At 43.8% G+C, this 17,108-nt stretch overlaps 1 non-coding gene across 1 annotated transcript; it reads right to left on the bottom strand.

The window, feature by feature from the left end:
- Window positions 1-12,118: 12,118 nt before the first annotated feature.
- On the bottom strand, window positions 12,119-12,191 carry TRNAG-CCC (transfer RNA glycine (anticodon CCC)). Its single transcript has one exon. It is a non-coding gene; the product is annotated as a tRNA-Gly (tRNA).
- Between the last annotated feature and the right edge of the window lie 4,917 nt (window positions 12,192-17,108).

Here is a 17,108-nt window from a genome sequence, read left to right on the forward strand (position 1 = left end):
TAGGGTGAAGAGGTAGTATAATATTATTTTAAAAGGAGATCAGCCTAGAATCTGCCAGATTAAAAGGCACAAGCTTATAAAATGTTCCCTGTCATCATGTACAGCGACACAGAACATAACAGAGTAAAACAGCTCAAAAAGACAGGGCAGAGATAAGTCACAGCGTTTAAAAGAGAGACAAAACATCTTTCCAGATAATAAGCAACTTCGACCAGCATATTGCAAAATGAATGAAGGAAGGAAAAATTTTAGATTCCAGCAGGCCATGAAGACTTGAAGAATGAACTTTAAAAGTCATTGCTGCCAAGAGATTTGTGAATTCTCGAAAACAGCATTAAAATCTCTGCTGTAAGGAAGCAGCCATTTCAAGTGCAGATGGGGAGAGTGGTGAATGCTTTCAGAAAGAATCTACAGATTGGCAGTAAATGAAAAAGAGATATTTCCCTTGGTCATCCTGGACTAAAGGTTTTAGAAATTCCTAGTTCGAGAGGATTGAAGGGTTGGAAGTTATTACTATGTCATGCTATTTGTTATTTGTTTTATGTACACACACAGAGATGGATAGGGATACGAATTTGGGTGTGGATACAGATAGGAATATAGATATAGAAATTATATAGATACACATATGCACACACACATTCTGGAAGGGCTATTAGATATTTGGTCTTATATTTTTGTCTTAATTTTTACACATATACACATGCCCACACATACGCACTAATGCTTTAGTAATCAGAATAGTAAAGTATATTTAGCTTTCATTCCATGGAGTGAGTTTAATTTTACTTAACCTCTTCGCTGTCATTGCAAAGTCTCAGATGTCATACTTCTAGTAAACTGAAGACTTCAAGATCAGACCTGGGTTTAAACCCTGATTCTTCAGTTTCCCAGTTGTGAGACCACAAGAAAATGGGTTAGGCCTCCAGCTGGTAAAATGAGGAGAATAAAACTGATACCCACGTCATCTATAAGGACTAAATTACATAAAATATATAAAGCATCTGTATCCAGGTATTTGCCTTATATTCCAAAGCAAAACTTCCTGTTCAAATGTCCCCCAACAGGGATTTGTCTGCCATGTTTAATCTACCATCTTCTGTGTTAGTTTTGCCCATGCTCAGGAGTCAAGGACGGGGTGGTCCTGACCCTAGACTGTGCCATCTGGGACCAGGGTGGCTGTTGCAATGGTGCCAGCCTCAGCATCCTTGGCCCTGCCCCCGAAGCCATTCTTCCTACATCTCATCTCACCTCTGTGCCTTTCAGTCCAACTAGGCAGTGTTTTTGTTCATAAAGGATTCTCAGAAAACATCTTGGCCTCTCATGCAATTCTTGGGGGTCCAAGACATCAGACAAGAAGAACCTCCACAGGCCTTTCATGGATAACTGCCTCTCTATTCCTAACTTCTCTGAGATGGTTGGTTGGATCCATGAGTCACCGCTTTAGAAAATGACTGAGATGGTTGTTGGATCTGGGCGAAGTTCTTTAGAAAATGGCGGTCCAGACACACCCTTGGCTCTGTTTCCAGAGCAGGCCATCTGGATAGGCTGAGAATTTTCTAGATCACTAAACACTGGTTTCTTTTCACTTAGCAGCTCCTTCTTCTATTTATTTCTCTCCTCTTGTGTTTTACTGTAAGCAACAAGGATAAAGCAGACTGCATCTTCAACACTTTGCTTGGAAATTTCCTCAGCTAAATATCCAAGATTATTGCTTACAAGTTCTCCTTCTATCCAATAGAACATAACTCAGCAAAGTCCTCTGCCACTTGGTAACAAGGATCATCTTTCCCCCAGTTTCCAAGAACATGTTCCTCATTTCCATCTGTGACCTTGTTATGGACTAAATGTGCATGTTCCCTTCCCTCTCCCAAATTATGTTGAAGCTCTGCCCCCCAGTGTAATGGTGCTTAGAGACGGGGCCTTGGGAATCAACTAGGTTTAGATGAGGTCAGGAGGGTGGGACCTCCATGATGGGAGGAGAATCTTTATAAGAAGAAAAAGAGACTAGAGTTCTTGTGTGAGAGTACAGTGAGAAGGCAGTCATCTTTAAGTCACCCCCGCACCAGGAACCAAATCTGTCCATACCTTGGGCTAGAACTTCCCAGTCTCCAGAACTATAAGAAATAAATGTCTGCTGTTTAAGCCACCTAGTTCATAGTATTTTGTTATCAGAGGCCAAGCTAAGACTTCATGAAAAGCACCTTGAACACTCATATTTCTTGCAATATTCTGTTTATGATGGTATATGTATTCTCTGAGTCAATAGGAAGTTTCTCTATCAGTTCAGTTCAGTCACTCAGTCGTGTCCAACTCTTTGTGACCCCACGAACTGCAGCACACCAGGCCTCCCTGTCCATCACCAACTCCCGGAGTCCACCCAAACCCATGTCCATTGAGTCGATGATGCCATCCAACCATCTGATCCTCTGTCGTCCCCTTCTCCTCCTGCCCTCAATCTTTCCCAGCATCAGGGTCTTTTCCAATGGGTCAGCTCATCACATCAGGTGGCCAAAGTATTGGAGTTTCAGCTTCAACATCAGTCCTTCCAATGAACACCCAGGACTGATCTCCTTTAGGATGGACTGGTTGGATCTCCTTGCAGTCCAAGGGACTCTCAAGAGTCTTCTCCAACACCACAGTTCAAAAGCATCAATTCTTCTGCACTCAGCTTTCTTTATAGTCCAACTCTCACATCCATACATGGCCACTGGAAAAACCATAGCCTTGACTAGATGGACCTTTGTTGGAAAAGTAATGTCTCTGCTTTTTAATATGCTATCTAGGTTGGTCATAACTTTCCTTCCAAGGAGTAAGCGTCTTTTAATTTCATGGCTGCAGTCACCATCTGCAGTGATTTTGGAGCCCAGAAAAATAAAGTCAGCCACTGTTTCCCCGTCTATCTGCCATGAAGTGATGGGGTCAGATGCCATTATCTTCGTTTTCTGAATATTGAGCTTAAGCCAACTTTTTCACTCTCTTCTTTCACTTTCATCAAGAGGGTTTTTAGTTCCTCTTCACTTTCTGCCATAAGGGTGGGTGGTGTCATCTGCATATCGGAGGTTATTGATATTTCTCCCGGCAATCTTGATTCCAGCTTGTGTTTCTTCCAGCTCAGCATTTCTCATGATGTACGCTGCATCTAAGTTAAATAAGCAGGGTGACAATATACAGCCTTGACGTACTCCTTTTCCTATTTGGAACCAGTCTGTTGTTCCATGTCCAGTTCTAACTGTGGCTTCCTGACCTGCATACAGGTTTCTCAAGAGGCAGGTTAAGTGGTCTGGTATTCCCATCTCTTTCAGAATTTTCCACAGTTTATTGTGATCCACACAGTCTAAGGCTTTGGCGAAGTCAATAAAGCAGAAATAGATGTTTTTTGGAACTCTCTTGCTTTTTCCATGATCCAGCAGATGTTGGCAATTTGATCTCTGGTTCCTCTGCCTTTTCTAAAACCAGCTTGAACATCTGGAAGTTCACGGTTCACGTATTGCTGAAGCCTGGCTTGGAGAATTTTGAGCATTACTTTACTAGTGTGTGAGATGAGTGCAATTGTGTGGTAGTTTGAGCATTCCTTGGCATTGCCTTTCTTTGGGATTGGAATGAAAACTGACCTTTTCCAGTCCTGTGGCCACTGCTGAGTTTTCCAAATTCCATATTGAGTGTAGCACCTTCACAGCATCATCTTTCAGGATTTGAAACAGCTCAACTGGAATTCCATCACCTCCACTAGCTTTATTCGTAGTGATGCTTTCTAAGGCCCACTTGACTTCACATTCCAGGATGTCTGGCTCTAGATGAGTGATCACACCATCATGATTATGTGGGTCATGAAGCTCATTTTTGTATAGTTCTTCTGTGTATTCTTGCCACCTCTTCTTAATATCTTCTGCTTCTGTTAGGTCCATACCATTTCTTTCCTTTATCGAGCCCATCTTTGCATGAAATGTTCCCTTGGTATCTCTAATTTTCTTGAAAAGATCTCTAGTCTTTCCCATTTTATTCTTTTTCCTCTATTTCTTTGCATTGACCACTGAGGAAGGCTTTCTTATCTCTCCTTGCTATTCTTTGGAACTCTGCATTCAAATGGGTATATCTTTCCTTTTCGCTTCTCTTCTTTTCACAGCTATTTGTAAGGCCTCCTCAGATAGCCATTTTGCTTTTTTAAATTTCTTTTTTTGGGGGACTGTCTTGATCCTTGTCTCCTGTACAATGTCACGAACCTCCATCCATAGTTCATCAAGCACTCTGTCTATCAGATCTATTCCCTTAAATCTATCTCTCACTTCCACTCTATAGTCATAAGGGATTTGATTTAGGTCATATCTGAATGGTCTAGTGGTTTTCTCCACTTTCTTCAATTTCAGTCTGAATTTGACAATAAGGTTTCTCTATAGCTCTCCTCTTTTCTTTATGAGTCTCCTTTAATACCCATATTTCTACCAATGTTCTTTTCAGGCCAATCTAGGTTTCTTTCTATCATGTACCCTAAGATTCTTCACCCATTACGCAATTCCAAAGCTACTTTCATATTTTCAGTTGTTTGTACAGCGGCACCTCAGTTACAGGTAACAAAATGTGCATTAGTTTTTTAAAGCTGCCACAACAATCTGGGTGGCTTAAACAACAAAAGTTTATTATTTCACAGTTCTAGAGGCTAGAAATTTGAAATCAAGGTGCTGGCAGGGTTGGTTCCTTCTGGGAACTATGAAAAAGTGATCTATTTCAGGTTTTGTTCTTTCACTTGTAGAGGGCTATGTCCTATGTCTCTTCATGTAGCTCTCTCCTTGTCTGCATATTTGTGTCCAGATTTCCTTTTTGATAAGGACACTAGTCCTGCAGGATTAGGTTCTCACCCTACTCCAGCATGACCTCATCTTATCTTAACAAATCACTGCAATGACCTACCTCCAAATAAGGTCACATTCTGAGAGTCATAGGACTTCAACATATGAATTATGAGGGCAATTCCTATTTCATTCTGGTACCAGCTGATTGGGCCAGGATTACTATTTACAGTTGGTCAAATTTGTCTAGAACGTTGCTTATATGGAAATTTCACTCTTGGGTATTTGGCTTGTGAGATAATCTATCTAGAGATAATCAGGCAGTTTGCAGGAAGAGCTGAACATAAAAGAAACACACAGAGAGTCCCTGAGGTAGCAGGGGCCCCCGAGCAAGCCAGTTACATGAGGGCAGCTACTCTGACTTTAGAATAAGCTGAGTTCTCTGGTTAGAATAAGAATATAGGGCAGAGAGATGCCAGACACAGGGACTCAATAAGCCAGACCAGGAGAAGAGCAGGAAGAGAGAGCAGTGGAACTCTGGGAAGGTGGAGGACTAGAGAAAAAATGAATGAGACCTTTCTACTGAGATCCCCAAGGACAGCTAGGATTTGGGTCCAGGTTTCATGAGACCACATCTTGCTGTGGCTCTTGGAGTCCTGTTTGGTCTCTGCCTCCATCTGATTTCCTGCCTGCCTTCCTCCCCAACCCACAAAAACCTAAAGCTAAAAAAACAAAAACTACCTGACCCAGATCAGTTCAGTTCAGTTCAGTTCAGTTCAGTCGCTCAGTCGTGTCTGACTCTTTGTGATCCCATGAATTGCAGCATGCCAGGCCTCCCTGTCCATCACCAACTCCCGGAGTTCACTCACTCACGTCCATAGAGTTACTGATGCCATCCAGCCATCTCATCCTCTGTCGCCCCCTTCTTCTCCTGCCCCCAATCCCTCCCAGCATCAGAGTCTTTTCCAATGAGTCAACTCTTCGCATGAGGTGGCCAAAGTACTGGAGTTTCAGCTTTAGCATCATTCCTTCCAAAGAAATCCCAGGGCTGATCTCCTTCAGAATGGACTGGTTGGATCTCCTTGCAGTCAGCCCAGGTGCAATTCTAAAAGCCCAATTAAACTAGCACCCAGTTAAGGCATGGCACAAAGTTGGTCCTCAGCAGTGCAGATTCCATTCTTTTCCATCAGCTAATAACTGGGTCAAGATCCTGGGGGCACAAAGATAGCAGGCTAATTGAGCAATGGACCTTCCAGAATTACTGGTGCTTGGACCTCTTTTGCTGCTATATGGGTTTTGATGAGTTAAGACATCGTTAGAACTTAACATCTTTTAGTAATAATCCTTCTGATCGTACAAACCTTGGTGCCAGCATTACAGACCATCACATTTCAACAACCCTCATTTTTCTGTTTATGAACGGAGAAGAGGAGGTCATCGTAGAGCAGCAGCTCTCCTTCCCTTTAGTTTGAATGCAAAGGTGGGAGAGGAAACTAATGAGAGAAAGGAGATGGCTGACTGTTGCTAAGCAACCTTTGTTGGCAAGATATACAAAAGCAAGACTCAGAGAACCTCTAATTGGGCAAATATCTTAGAGAATATTTATAATTCCTGAGAGATTTGTTTTCAGACCATTCCTTTTATAATTGAAGCACTTAATCACTTATTTTAGAGATGATTGTCATAATTACATAAAATTTTATCACTTAAAGCTAATTTTGGAGTGTCACTGATTGAGTTCCAAGTATTTGAAGGAGATGCTTTACATATCTTTAATTTAAATAAGCCTCAGAGTGTATATAGTATACACATGAATGCCATGGCTCTCCATATCTGTAGCCAAATAAAGCATCTCCCTGGAGTTAGAATAACACTGGAAATGGAAGCATGGCCCCTAAGCTAACTATTGACATAATTATGGTCTCTGACCACTATAATGGCTCAGACTGTAAAGAATCTGCCTGTAATGCAGGAGACCCAGATTCAGTCCCTGGGTCAGGAAGATGCCCTGGAAAAGGGAATGGCAACCCAGTCCAGTATTCTTGCCTGGAGAATCCCATGGACAGAGGAGCCTGGCAGGCTACAGTCCATGGAGTCTCAAAAAGTCAGACACAGCTGAATGACAACACTTTCATGGTCTCTGACCAATTCATCTTGAGTTGCCCAGAGGTTTCCAATTTTGATGGTGAAAGTTTTATGTCTCAGGGACTCCTTTAGTCCTAGGCACACCGTGGTAGTTGGCCAGCCTCTCTCTGATTTTATTATCTCACTAGAGATGGTTGGATCACATTTAGGCTGGACCCTGGGGCTAGAATGGTCTTGGAAGATGTTTTCTGGGCACAGATGAACTTCATATCTGGGTGTTCCCCTGGGAAGTTGGCTGGTTTGGACTTGATGGGGTGTTAATCAGCTTAGTGGACTCCCAAGAGAGGGGAGTTTGGTAAAATCCATTGAAATTCCTTGGCAGTAAAGGGGGAGTAACCTCTTTCTCCTCCATTTCAGTTTTTAAAATATTTTCTCGGCCCATATTCTAGTATTTCAAATTCTTTTAGACCCCCAGATGGTTTATATATGTAACAAGTTCCCATCCGTGAAAGCGAAAGTCTCTTAGTCGTGTCTGACTCTTTGAAACCTGCCATCATACAAAGTGATTCCAAGTGGCATGGATGTAGTGGGGGTTCGGCATGAAGGAGGGGCAGCAGTAGAGTGTGTGTGATGCGGAAGAGAAACCCCCTGGGATGTTCTCGTACAGTTCCCAGGGAAGGGCAACTATTCTCTCAATGGGACAGTCACATTCTTTCACACGAATATTAAGAATTCTACAAAACTACCTTGGCCTCTGATGACATGCACAGTAAGTTGACCATCTATCTACCTATTCCTGAGAGTCCAGGTATATAGTTTAGTTGGCTATGTGACCAACTGACCTGTGTCCCATTGTTTAGATCACAGACTTTGAGGTAGTCATTTGCTTATGGGTCGCTGCAGATTAAGTGTGGCATGGAGGCCCTTGAAAGAGGTATCCACGGTGAATAAATGGAAGAGAAATAAAACAGCCAGCACAGGGGTAATCTAACCTAGTGAAAACAAGACTGAAAGGTCATAATCAGTGCTCATGTAGATAAGGATTCTCTCAGGTAAGGGTCATCTCTTTCACTGAAAGAAAACAAACAGGAAAAATTGTGTGTAATCCAAATACACCAAATTAGGTGAGATATCCTGACATCCAACATGTAACGATGCTATTGCATGCCATCTGGCAATATGGAGATGCACCTTGTCCAAGATTAACAAAGGATTACCCAAGGTTGGCCCAAGTTCTCTGCATTATCAGCTTATACACTACATGGAAGAGCCTCGTGAATGTGCCACACATGTGTCCCTCAAACTAATACCCATGGTCACACTCACTCCTTGAATGAATATAAGGAAGATGTATGGTGACGTGTGTGTGTGTGTGTGTGTGTGTGTAAGCTGATGGCTACGACGTTGATAGATGAAATAAGGATGCAAATTTAGCAGCAACCTAACTACAGTCAGGTTGTAAACACGTGAAAGGAAGCGCAGTTGACAGCAATTAATATACCACTCAGTCAAATGAATAAAATTATTTTTTTGACTGGTACTAAAGAGCGACAGTGGTGTTGCATTTTAAAAGAACAAATGCTGAGGGAATTATAAGTGCATTTGAAAGAAGATATGGGGTTTTTACAGGTGGAAAAATGTAGACAGAAGCTGTGAGAGAAAGAAAATAACAAAGACTCCCCAGCACATTCTATTCCAGTAAAACAGGATGCCAGCTTTCCAATTGTCTTCAGAGTGCAATTCATGTACTGTGTCCCTTATTGCTGAAAGAAGAGATGCTGTTATGAGTACCAAAAAAAAGGTAATAATCAGTGAGTCAAACAAATGCACAGAATTATAAATTTCTGAGTTTAGTTTTTGGGCTCAAGGGATAAGCCTACCCATACACATTGATTCAATAAGGGGTGAGTGTGAGGGTTGGTATGCAGTAGGGGAACTTGGTGGAGATTCAAAAGTAGATTTTCATGCCATCCACCTGTCCCTAGGTTCATCCTCAGACACATGGACTTCACCCTGGACTCTTGGGGGCTGCCTGCTGGTTAAGCACTCAATCAGCAGAGCCCGGCCCTCCTGACCATCTCCCTCATACCACACATACACACATACACATACACTTGCTCCCTTTAAGCCTTTTCATTACCTGCTCCTCATTCCTCAGGTCCTAACTTTTATCTGATTCCCAGTGTAATAAGCCACCCATCCTTCGCTCCATGTGAGGCTGTGTGGTGGGGACATGCATCTTCAGATCCTGACTTGGGATGTCCCTACAAATACAATGCCTCCTAGGACATCCTCTGGGATAAGCTATAACCCCGTCTTGCTAACAGAGAGCTTCTCTCCCACACTTGAGATACACCAAAGCCTTCGTTCTATCGCTCAGCCTCAGGAGCCACCAGGTTCCAGAAAAGGGAAATGTGTCCTGCCATGAAAGCATTTGAGCTTTATCATGCTTAGTGCGCTTGCTCCTTGATGCATCAGAGAAGGGAGTTGGAGCCACTGATTCAGGAAGCAAAGGTTTGGGGCAGGGAGGAAGAGAAGGAAAGACGAGCAAGGGAAACAAAGGAGAAGGCAAGACAGCACTTTTTTCTGCTGTGCTGGTGGAATGACTCTACATCAGGGGCTGTAAAACAGTGGGGCAGGTGTTATAGAAAGACCTCTCAGGACTTTCGCCATTGCTGTTCCTTAATCTTGGAAAGCTCTTCCACCAGATTCATGTGACCTGCTCCCTTGCTCCCTTTAGCCTCTGTGTATAGAATGCAAGTCCAAGAGTAAAAGCTGATGTAGAATATACACTTTAGCTAATAATAAGATATCAACAGTGATTCATCCATTGCAGCAGATCCACCACTCTAATGCAAGATGGTGCTAACAGAGGAAACTGGATATTGAGTTGGGTTGGAATAAGATTTGGGAATCCTGTGTACTTTTGCTCATTTTTCTATAACTCCAAAACCACTAAAAGAAATAAGCTTCTTATTTTAAAGACAAAAACAAAGATCACCTTGCTCAAAGAGACATTTCCTGATGACCTTGGCCCTCTTAGGCGGCTTTATTCTTCATCTACAGACTTGTCACTGCCTGCCACATTCTGTAGTTATCTGTTTATTGTCTATTTCCATGCCCCAGCCCTGCAGCTGCTGACACTAAAATGCAAACTCAGCATAAGCACAGACTTGCCCATTTTGTTCAGTGGTATCCCCAGAGCAGTTCCTGGCAACATCACAGCAGCTCCATAAATATTTGTTGAATGAAAATGAGAGATGTAGATTTCTGTGGAGCTTTACTGAAGCCTCTAGGATTCACTCTATTGGCTAAAGCACTTAAGTTGGGGACTGAGGTATTAGGGCTCTGATGTGTGGTCTTCAGCTAAAATAAAAAACATCAGAGCTAAGTAAGCCAGGCACCTCATGATTTGTAGACCACCAGATGCTTCCTGGCAGATCCATTTCCTTCCTATTATCATAAGCAATGGAGAACACCTATTGCTTGGAGTGTGAATGACCAAAGGCTGTTCTTTCAGACACTGTGAGCCTTTGGATGGGTAGGAGTTCTTAGAAAACGCTAGTTAGATGCACTTAAGGCAAAGCAACCAGGAGCCCTGTTCTCTGGGCCCCATCCCTTAATATTCATTTCCAGATAAGTGAATGTCTCAGTTTGACTGGTAGCAAAGCACTTTTAAATTTCTGCAGTAACATGAACAGAAAAGTCTGTGCTCAAAAAGAGCTTTGAGATCCCAAAATAGAGAACAGATGACCCCAAAGCAGACAGAATAGAGAACAGATAAACCAAGATCAGACAAATGAGAGTACAGTTGTGGGAGAGTCAATTAATTCAAGTGGAAAATCCCACTTGGGGGTTTGGTTTCAACTGCAAAACACCTTGCTTGTTCCATCCGCTGTAATCCTCCACCCACCACTCCCCCCCCCCCCCAACTACTGCAGAGAACTTGCATTTTATCCAAAATAAATATTCCAATAGATGAAATCCAAGCAGACCACATGAGCACTACAGAGCTGAGTTTTAATGGGTTTCTCCCATGCCGGGATCTGACATTTTGTGATGGAGGAGGAGAGTTGAGAAGGTGGAACTGTATTTTTGAAACAAGCAGCATTCTGTCTCTCTAAATTGATTGTTAATGGATCTACACCTCCAACCCAGTTATGTTAGGCTGAGAAATAAAAATTTTCCTTTCAAATAGTCTTCCCCCACCCCCCGACCGCCTGATATAGGAATTTGGGCCTTTTTCTAGCTGGTTGTATCCTTTTTCTACTCTATTTGCACAATTGGATATGCATCTTACCCCTGTCAATAACCTGCAAGATTTTCATGTTTTTTCCTTAAACTTGATGGACACCTGAGGGAGATTGGGTGACTCTGATGCTCTCCCTCTCAAGAAAGTCATGTCTAAGCCAGAGGGGTCACCCAAATCAAAGATGAGCTCAATAGCTGGCAGAGAAAGTCAGTGACTTCAGAATAGCTTCGCATTTTATTTTTAAAAATTTACCCTTTGCGTAGAGTCAAGTGTGTGCTAAATTACTGTTGCGTCTGAATCTTTGCAGGCCCATGGACTGTAGCCCATGGGATTTTCCGGCAAGAACACTGGAGAGGGGTGCCATTTCCTACTCAAGGGGATCTTCCCAATCTAGGGATCAAATCCTCATCTCTTGTGTGTCTTGCCTTGGCAGGAGGATTCTTTACCACTAGTACCACCTGGGAAGCCAAGGTCAAGGAGAAAAGCTGATCTTTCTGTGCAAATCCAGAGCATCCTCTTTGTGCAAAGCCCAAGGACCACAGGACTGAAACATTTCCATCACTGTTTCTGCCCCAGGTTTGAGTTGGAACTTTTCCCTGAGCCCCTGCTCCATGCCTAGGATTCTGTTGTGTGATAGAGGCTGGATTTCAGAGGAAGAGAAGATAGGACACAATCTCTTGACATTTTCCCAGTGGCTTTAGTACGGGGGTACTGCTTATGAATGCCCTAAAATACCTGTTCCCAGCTCAGTCTTGCTTCCTCTGATCTGCTCCCCACACAGCTGTACAAACAACCACCCAAAAACAGCTGGATAGGGGCCATCATCCTGCCTGAAACCCTCCAGTGTTCTGTACCATGTAACATAGGATGCAGTCAGACATTTTTTAAAGAATAATTATTTGTTTGTCTGTGCCGGCTGTTAGTTGCAGCATGCAGGACCTTTGATCTTCTTGCAGCTGCAGAATCCTTTTTAGTTGTGACATGTGGGATCTAGTTCCCTGACCAGGGATTGAACCCGGGCTGTCTGCCTTGGGAGAACAGAGTCTTAGCCACTGGACCACCAGGGAAGTCCCCAGTCCAGCATTTTTAATATGACTTAACCATGACTTCCTCTCCAGCTCCATCTCTCTCCTCTCTCTTGGAGCTCTACCTGTAAGCAATAGTCCACCTTTCTCAAACACACCTGACCCCTTACTCTCAGACTCTTCAGGCTTCATCTCTGGGCCTTTGCATACATTGTTTCCTTTGCCTTGCCCTCCTAACCTACTCCTTTCCTTGCCCTTCATCACCTGAGCAACGCTTTCATTTTTAATTCTTCAGACCAGGTTAGGTCCTCTGCCCTGGGCTTCCATTCAAGACTCTTCAATTCAGATGTGATTGGGTACAGGACAGATGAGCCACTGGGGACAGAACGTTGGGGACAGGACAGGACAGGGTGAAACTGGCCACATCTGAGACAATTAGGCTTGGTGGAGAGCGTGGTAAATGGGAGGGCATGCTTCTCTACCAGAACTCCGTGTATGTAGTGCGTATGTATGTATAGGATAGCCACTTCTCAGTTCTAGAAAGTGTTGCCACTGGGGTACACAAGCCTACTTTTGCCATCTTTTCTGAGTTTTAAAGAGAAGTTAGAAATCCAAGTTTTTAATGGGAAATATCCTGATGTTTAACATGCTGTGTGGGTCAAAATGTGGCCTGAGGATCATCAGATGAGGCCCCTGTTGAGTTATCTTAGTCATCTTCTCTGCTGGGCTATCACAGACAAGACCCTATCTTGGATTTTAAAATTTTATTTTATTGAAGTATCACTGATTTACAGTGTTGTGTTAATTTCTGTTGTACAGCAAAGTGATTCCATTATGGTTTATCACAGGATATTGAATACAGTTCCCTGTGCTGTGCAGTAGGATCTTATTTATTCATTCTACATATAATAGTCTGCATCTGCTCATCTCAAACTTTCAATTGATCTCTTCCCCTGCTTTGAAACCGCACGTATGTTCTCTATGTCTGTGAATTTGTTTCTGTTTCATAGATAAATTCCTCTGTGTCATATTTTAGGTTCCACATATTAGTGATGTCATATTTGTCTTTCTCTTTCTGACTTCACTTTGTATGAAAACCCCTAGGTCCATCTATCTTGCTGCAAATGAGCCTATCTTGTTAATTGCTCCACAGTGTTTACAATGCCTAGCCTGGGATCTAGCATATAATAAGCACTCAAACACTGCTGGTTGAATGAACAAACGGCTAAACTGAAATGTCAGATCTGGTCTCTTTTGCAAGCTGCTGCCCCTCCAGTCACAATCCCAGCACCAAGGATCTGTCTGGAAGAAGTTGAGAGGAACTGACCCCTTCTACCACCACTCCCTCCCAAGTTCCCTCTTGCTTTTATTTTCTGGAAGCGACATTTATCCCTGACTCACTGCACGGCACTGACTAAGGTGCAATTGTACGGGTCTAAGGAATTGTATCTTCACTTCTGACCAATTTAGATTTTCCCAGAATCAACTTGCCAAGGAAAGAGGTGGATAATTTCATAGCAGACTGAAGCTCAGGAGATGAACTGTGGGCAGAACAGGGATCCCTTGGCTCCTCCTGAGCTTTCCTCTCCTGGGTCTCCATGTCAAGGTATCTCCATATTCATGAAGGCATGCACACCTGGGTGGTAAAAAAAAAACAACAAAGCCTTCTTACATGAACAGGTTGGAGTCTAGCTGGAAGATAGCCCTGCAGGGGATTCCACACTGAAGATGAGGAAACCACCTTTTATAAACCAGATTATTTAGTTGTAAACTGCTGCTGCTGCTGCTTAGTCAGTTCAGTCGTGTCCGACTCTGTGCGACCCTTTGGACTGCAGCCTGCCAGGCTCCTCTGTCCATGGGATTCTCCAGGCAAGAATACTGGAGTGGGTTGCCATGCCCTCCTCCAGGGGATCTTCCTGACCCAGGGATCAAAGCCGGGTCTCCAGCATTTCAGAAAATTCTTTACCAAATTTCAGCAAATTCAACTAAATGTTGCAAGCTAATCTCTGCTTGTTTGCTTTTTTCCTTCCCAAAGCCTTTAGCACAGCCTTGTTGAAATGTTCCAGCCTTGTTTGGAAGGGGAGATGTGAGTAAAAGCAATAAATGGGGACTAGCATCCCTAAGAGGCTACCCAGTGGCAACAGCAACAATGAGGAAGGGCATCTGAAGTGCGGTCCTGCAGGTACTTGTTAGAAGGGCAGATGCCCAGACATCCTGCCCTTCCCCAGACTCCCCCTCAGTCCCAGAGGAATGAGGAGTGAGGCCTGAATCTATGCATTTTGAAGATGAGCTCACTACAGTTTGAGAAACACTGCCTAAAGGGAAGGGTTAAGCAGAGTTAGAGCTTTCCCTTCTTCATGGCTACCTTGCCTGCTCAGGGTTTGATCTGATTAAAAAGATGGCAGTTTCCTTTCCAAGGCACAGGTAATATCTGTTTCCTGATTGTGTTATCTTTCGTGGCATGGTCTAATGAAGACGCGTCTGTCTAAACGTTTCCAGTGAGTGGGACCTTTGCCATAGCCTCCACTTCAGCTCAACTCTGCTCTCCTGAGGCTCTAGCGGGCTTATTTTTGTCCATGAAGACATGGATCAAACCCCTTTAAGGGACTAGTTCACAGTCATCCCTCTTGCCTGTTGTCCTAGAAGCCAGCTGCTGGAACGGACTGTTCAAGAGCAAAGAAAGAGACACAGAGTGACACTCGGCAGGGAAGCACGTCTTGTCTAAATAGGCAGCCTCATTGTTTCCCTGCTCTGTGTTGTGTGTACAGCGTGGGAAGCTGACTAGCTCAGCTGACTCAGAAATAGAAAGAAAGAGGAAGGACCGGGGAGCTGGGAAGTTGGCCCTGTCCCTGACTCGCTGCATGGTCTGCGGTGAAATCATCAGCAGCCCCACCGCCTCCCAACTCCCATAAACAGAAGGAACCCACAGGACCCAACTCTGTCAGCTGAGGATGATAGAATCTCAGATTCTGGTTACTCAAAAGCAGTTTGCAGGTTCCAAAGTGGGATGTGTCTGCTGTTTGGGAGTGGAGGCAAAGAAGGGGCCATGGGCTGCTGTTGAGCCACCTGTGATACTGTCGGAAAATACTGCCCTGGAGTCAGACCAAGTTTTCAGTCTTGGCTTTGATATCAGCTTAACTGTGTGATGCTAAGCAAGTCACCTGATCTCAGGGAGGCCATCTGACCTCGGACAATCACCTGCCTTGGGCAAAGCACCCAATCTCACTGCCCCTCACTTTCCTTAATGCTAAATGAGGGGAGGGATGTCAGATGACCTCTAAGGGCCTCTTGATGGTTCCAGCCCTGTCTCTGAGTTAATGAGAGGAAATCCACCTCTGCTCAGAAGCACCATTTCTTGCTCTTTCTTCAAGGGCCTGTCAGAGGTGGGTTAGCCTCTGAGAAGACATCACACAGCAGGACTGGCTGGACTAACCTCTCTGGTGTGCCTTCATAGATAATTTAAAATGAAAACACTATGAAACTATAAAGCAAATTTAAGAAGTGCAATTAAGTTCTCATTTTTCCTACAATGACTGTTGACACTTTTTTGGAAATAGTAACCAAATTCTTTAAAAACATTTTTTTTATGCCCTTGACTTGCAGGAGGCAAGAATGTGTTGATTCTGCTTCCTGGTTAACTCAACAGTAGAAAGATGGGCTTGCTATTTCTGCAAAGATCCTGCTGGTAATAGATCCTCTTCCACAAAGAGATAACTCTGCTCAGGGGAAAGGAATTGGGATGTGAGGTGTGGTGTAAAAAGGAATTCTGAGGGAAAAAAACAGTAACCACAAACACCCAATGGTAAACTGAACCCCGTGGTCCCAGCTCGAGTTCGGATACCCTGTGCTTGTTTGGATCCAGGCCACTGGGAAGGAACAGTCATCTAACTCATGGGCTCTCTTAGTCCTCGCCCAAACCCAAACTGGCTGATTAACAAGGTGTTCTGAACTGTGATGGGAAGAATTCTGAGCTTCAGGGATGCTTCTGTCCTTACTAGGAGCATTCTGATCTATTAGGATGCAGGATTCTTGGGGGGAACAGAACAGAGCAAGGAAGGCTGTCTGTTCACTGGAGACCCACACTTTCAGATATAGCCTCCGAGTTCCTCTCCTCTTCCCCTTGTCTTTCTCTTCCCTTGCAAGGTGTGTCACTGCCCGCCCTGGCTCCTCTGCCTCCTGGCTGGGGGCCCCACCCTGCCCTCCTAAGCAGAGAACAAGCTGCAGCTCAGCCCTCTGCCAAGACCCAGCCGATGGCCAAGAACCTGTCACTTCACTACGTCCCTAGTTTCTACTGTTTAGAAACAAGGGACAAAGGGTCAGATGATCTCCCCCAAGTGATGACACAAATTATATTGATTATTTGTTAAGTCTGGGTGGTGAGCTGGGACCAGGGGTATGGAAAGCTTTCTTTTTTTCTTGGAATGGAGACACATTGAATAGTTTTAAACAGGAAGATAAAAGATCAGATTGTGTTTTAGAAAAATCACACAGTGATCAAAACATTACAAGGCATCAAAGTGATGGTGGGGAGATGTAATGGTGGCTGGAACTTAGTAATGGGAGTGAGAATGGAGAGAAGCATACAGGCTGAGAGCGGGCGTTGACCGGTCTTGGTGTTCTATTGGACATGGGGGGCTGGGAGTATGGGAGAGGGAGGAAAAGCTGGGTTTCTGGTTTGGATAAATGGTTGATACTGAAACCATCCACTTAAATTGGGAACACAGATGGAGGAACAGTTTTTTGGGGGGAAGGGCAGGAGAAGAAGGAGGCATTGAAATGATGGATTTAATTTTGAGTAAATGATTCGAAGGTATCTATGGGACATTCAGATTCAGATGTTTATTAGACAGTAGCATATATTTGTCTGAAATTTAGGAAAGAGGTTAGAGCTAGAGCAAACTATGGGGACAGTTGAGATTGTCTGGGGAGGGGATGCAAGTGAAGAATAACAGAGGTCCC

This window comes from Ovis canadensis, chromosome 1, assembly GCF_042477335.2.
Source record: "Ovis canadensis isolate MfBH-ARS-UI-01 breed Bighorn chromosome 1, ARS-UI_OviCan_v2, whole genome shotgun sequence".
NCBI lineage: Eukaryota > Metazoa > Chordata > Mammalia > Artiodactyla > Bovidae > Ovis > Ovis canadensis.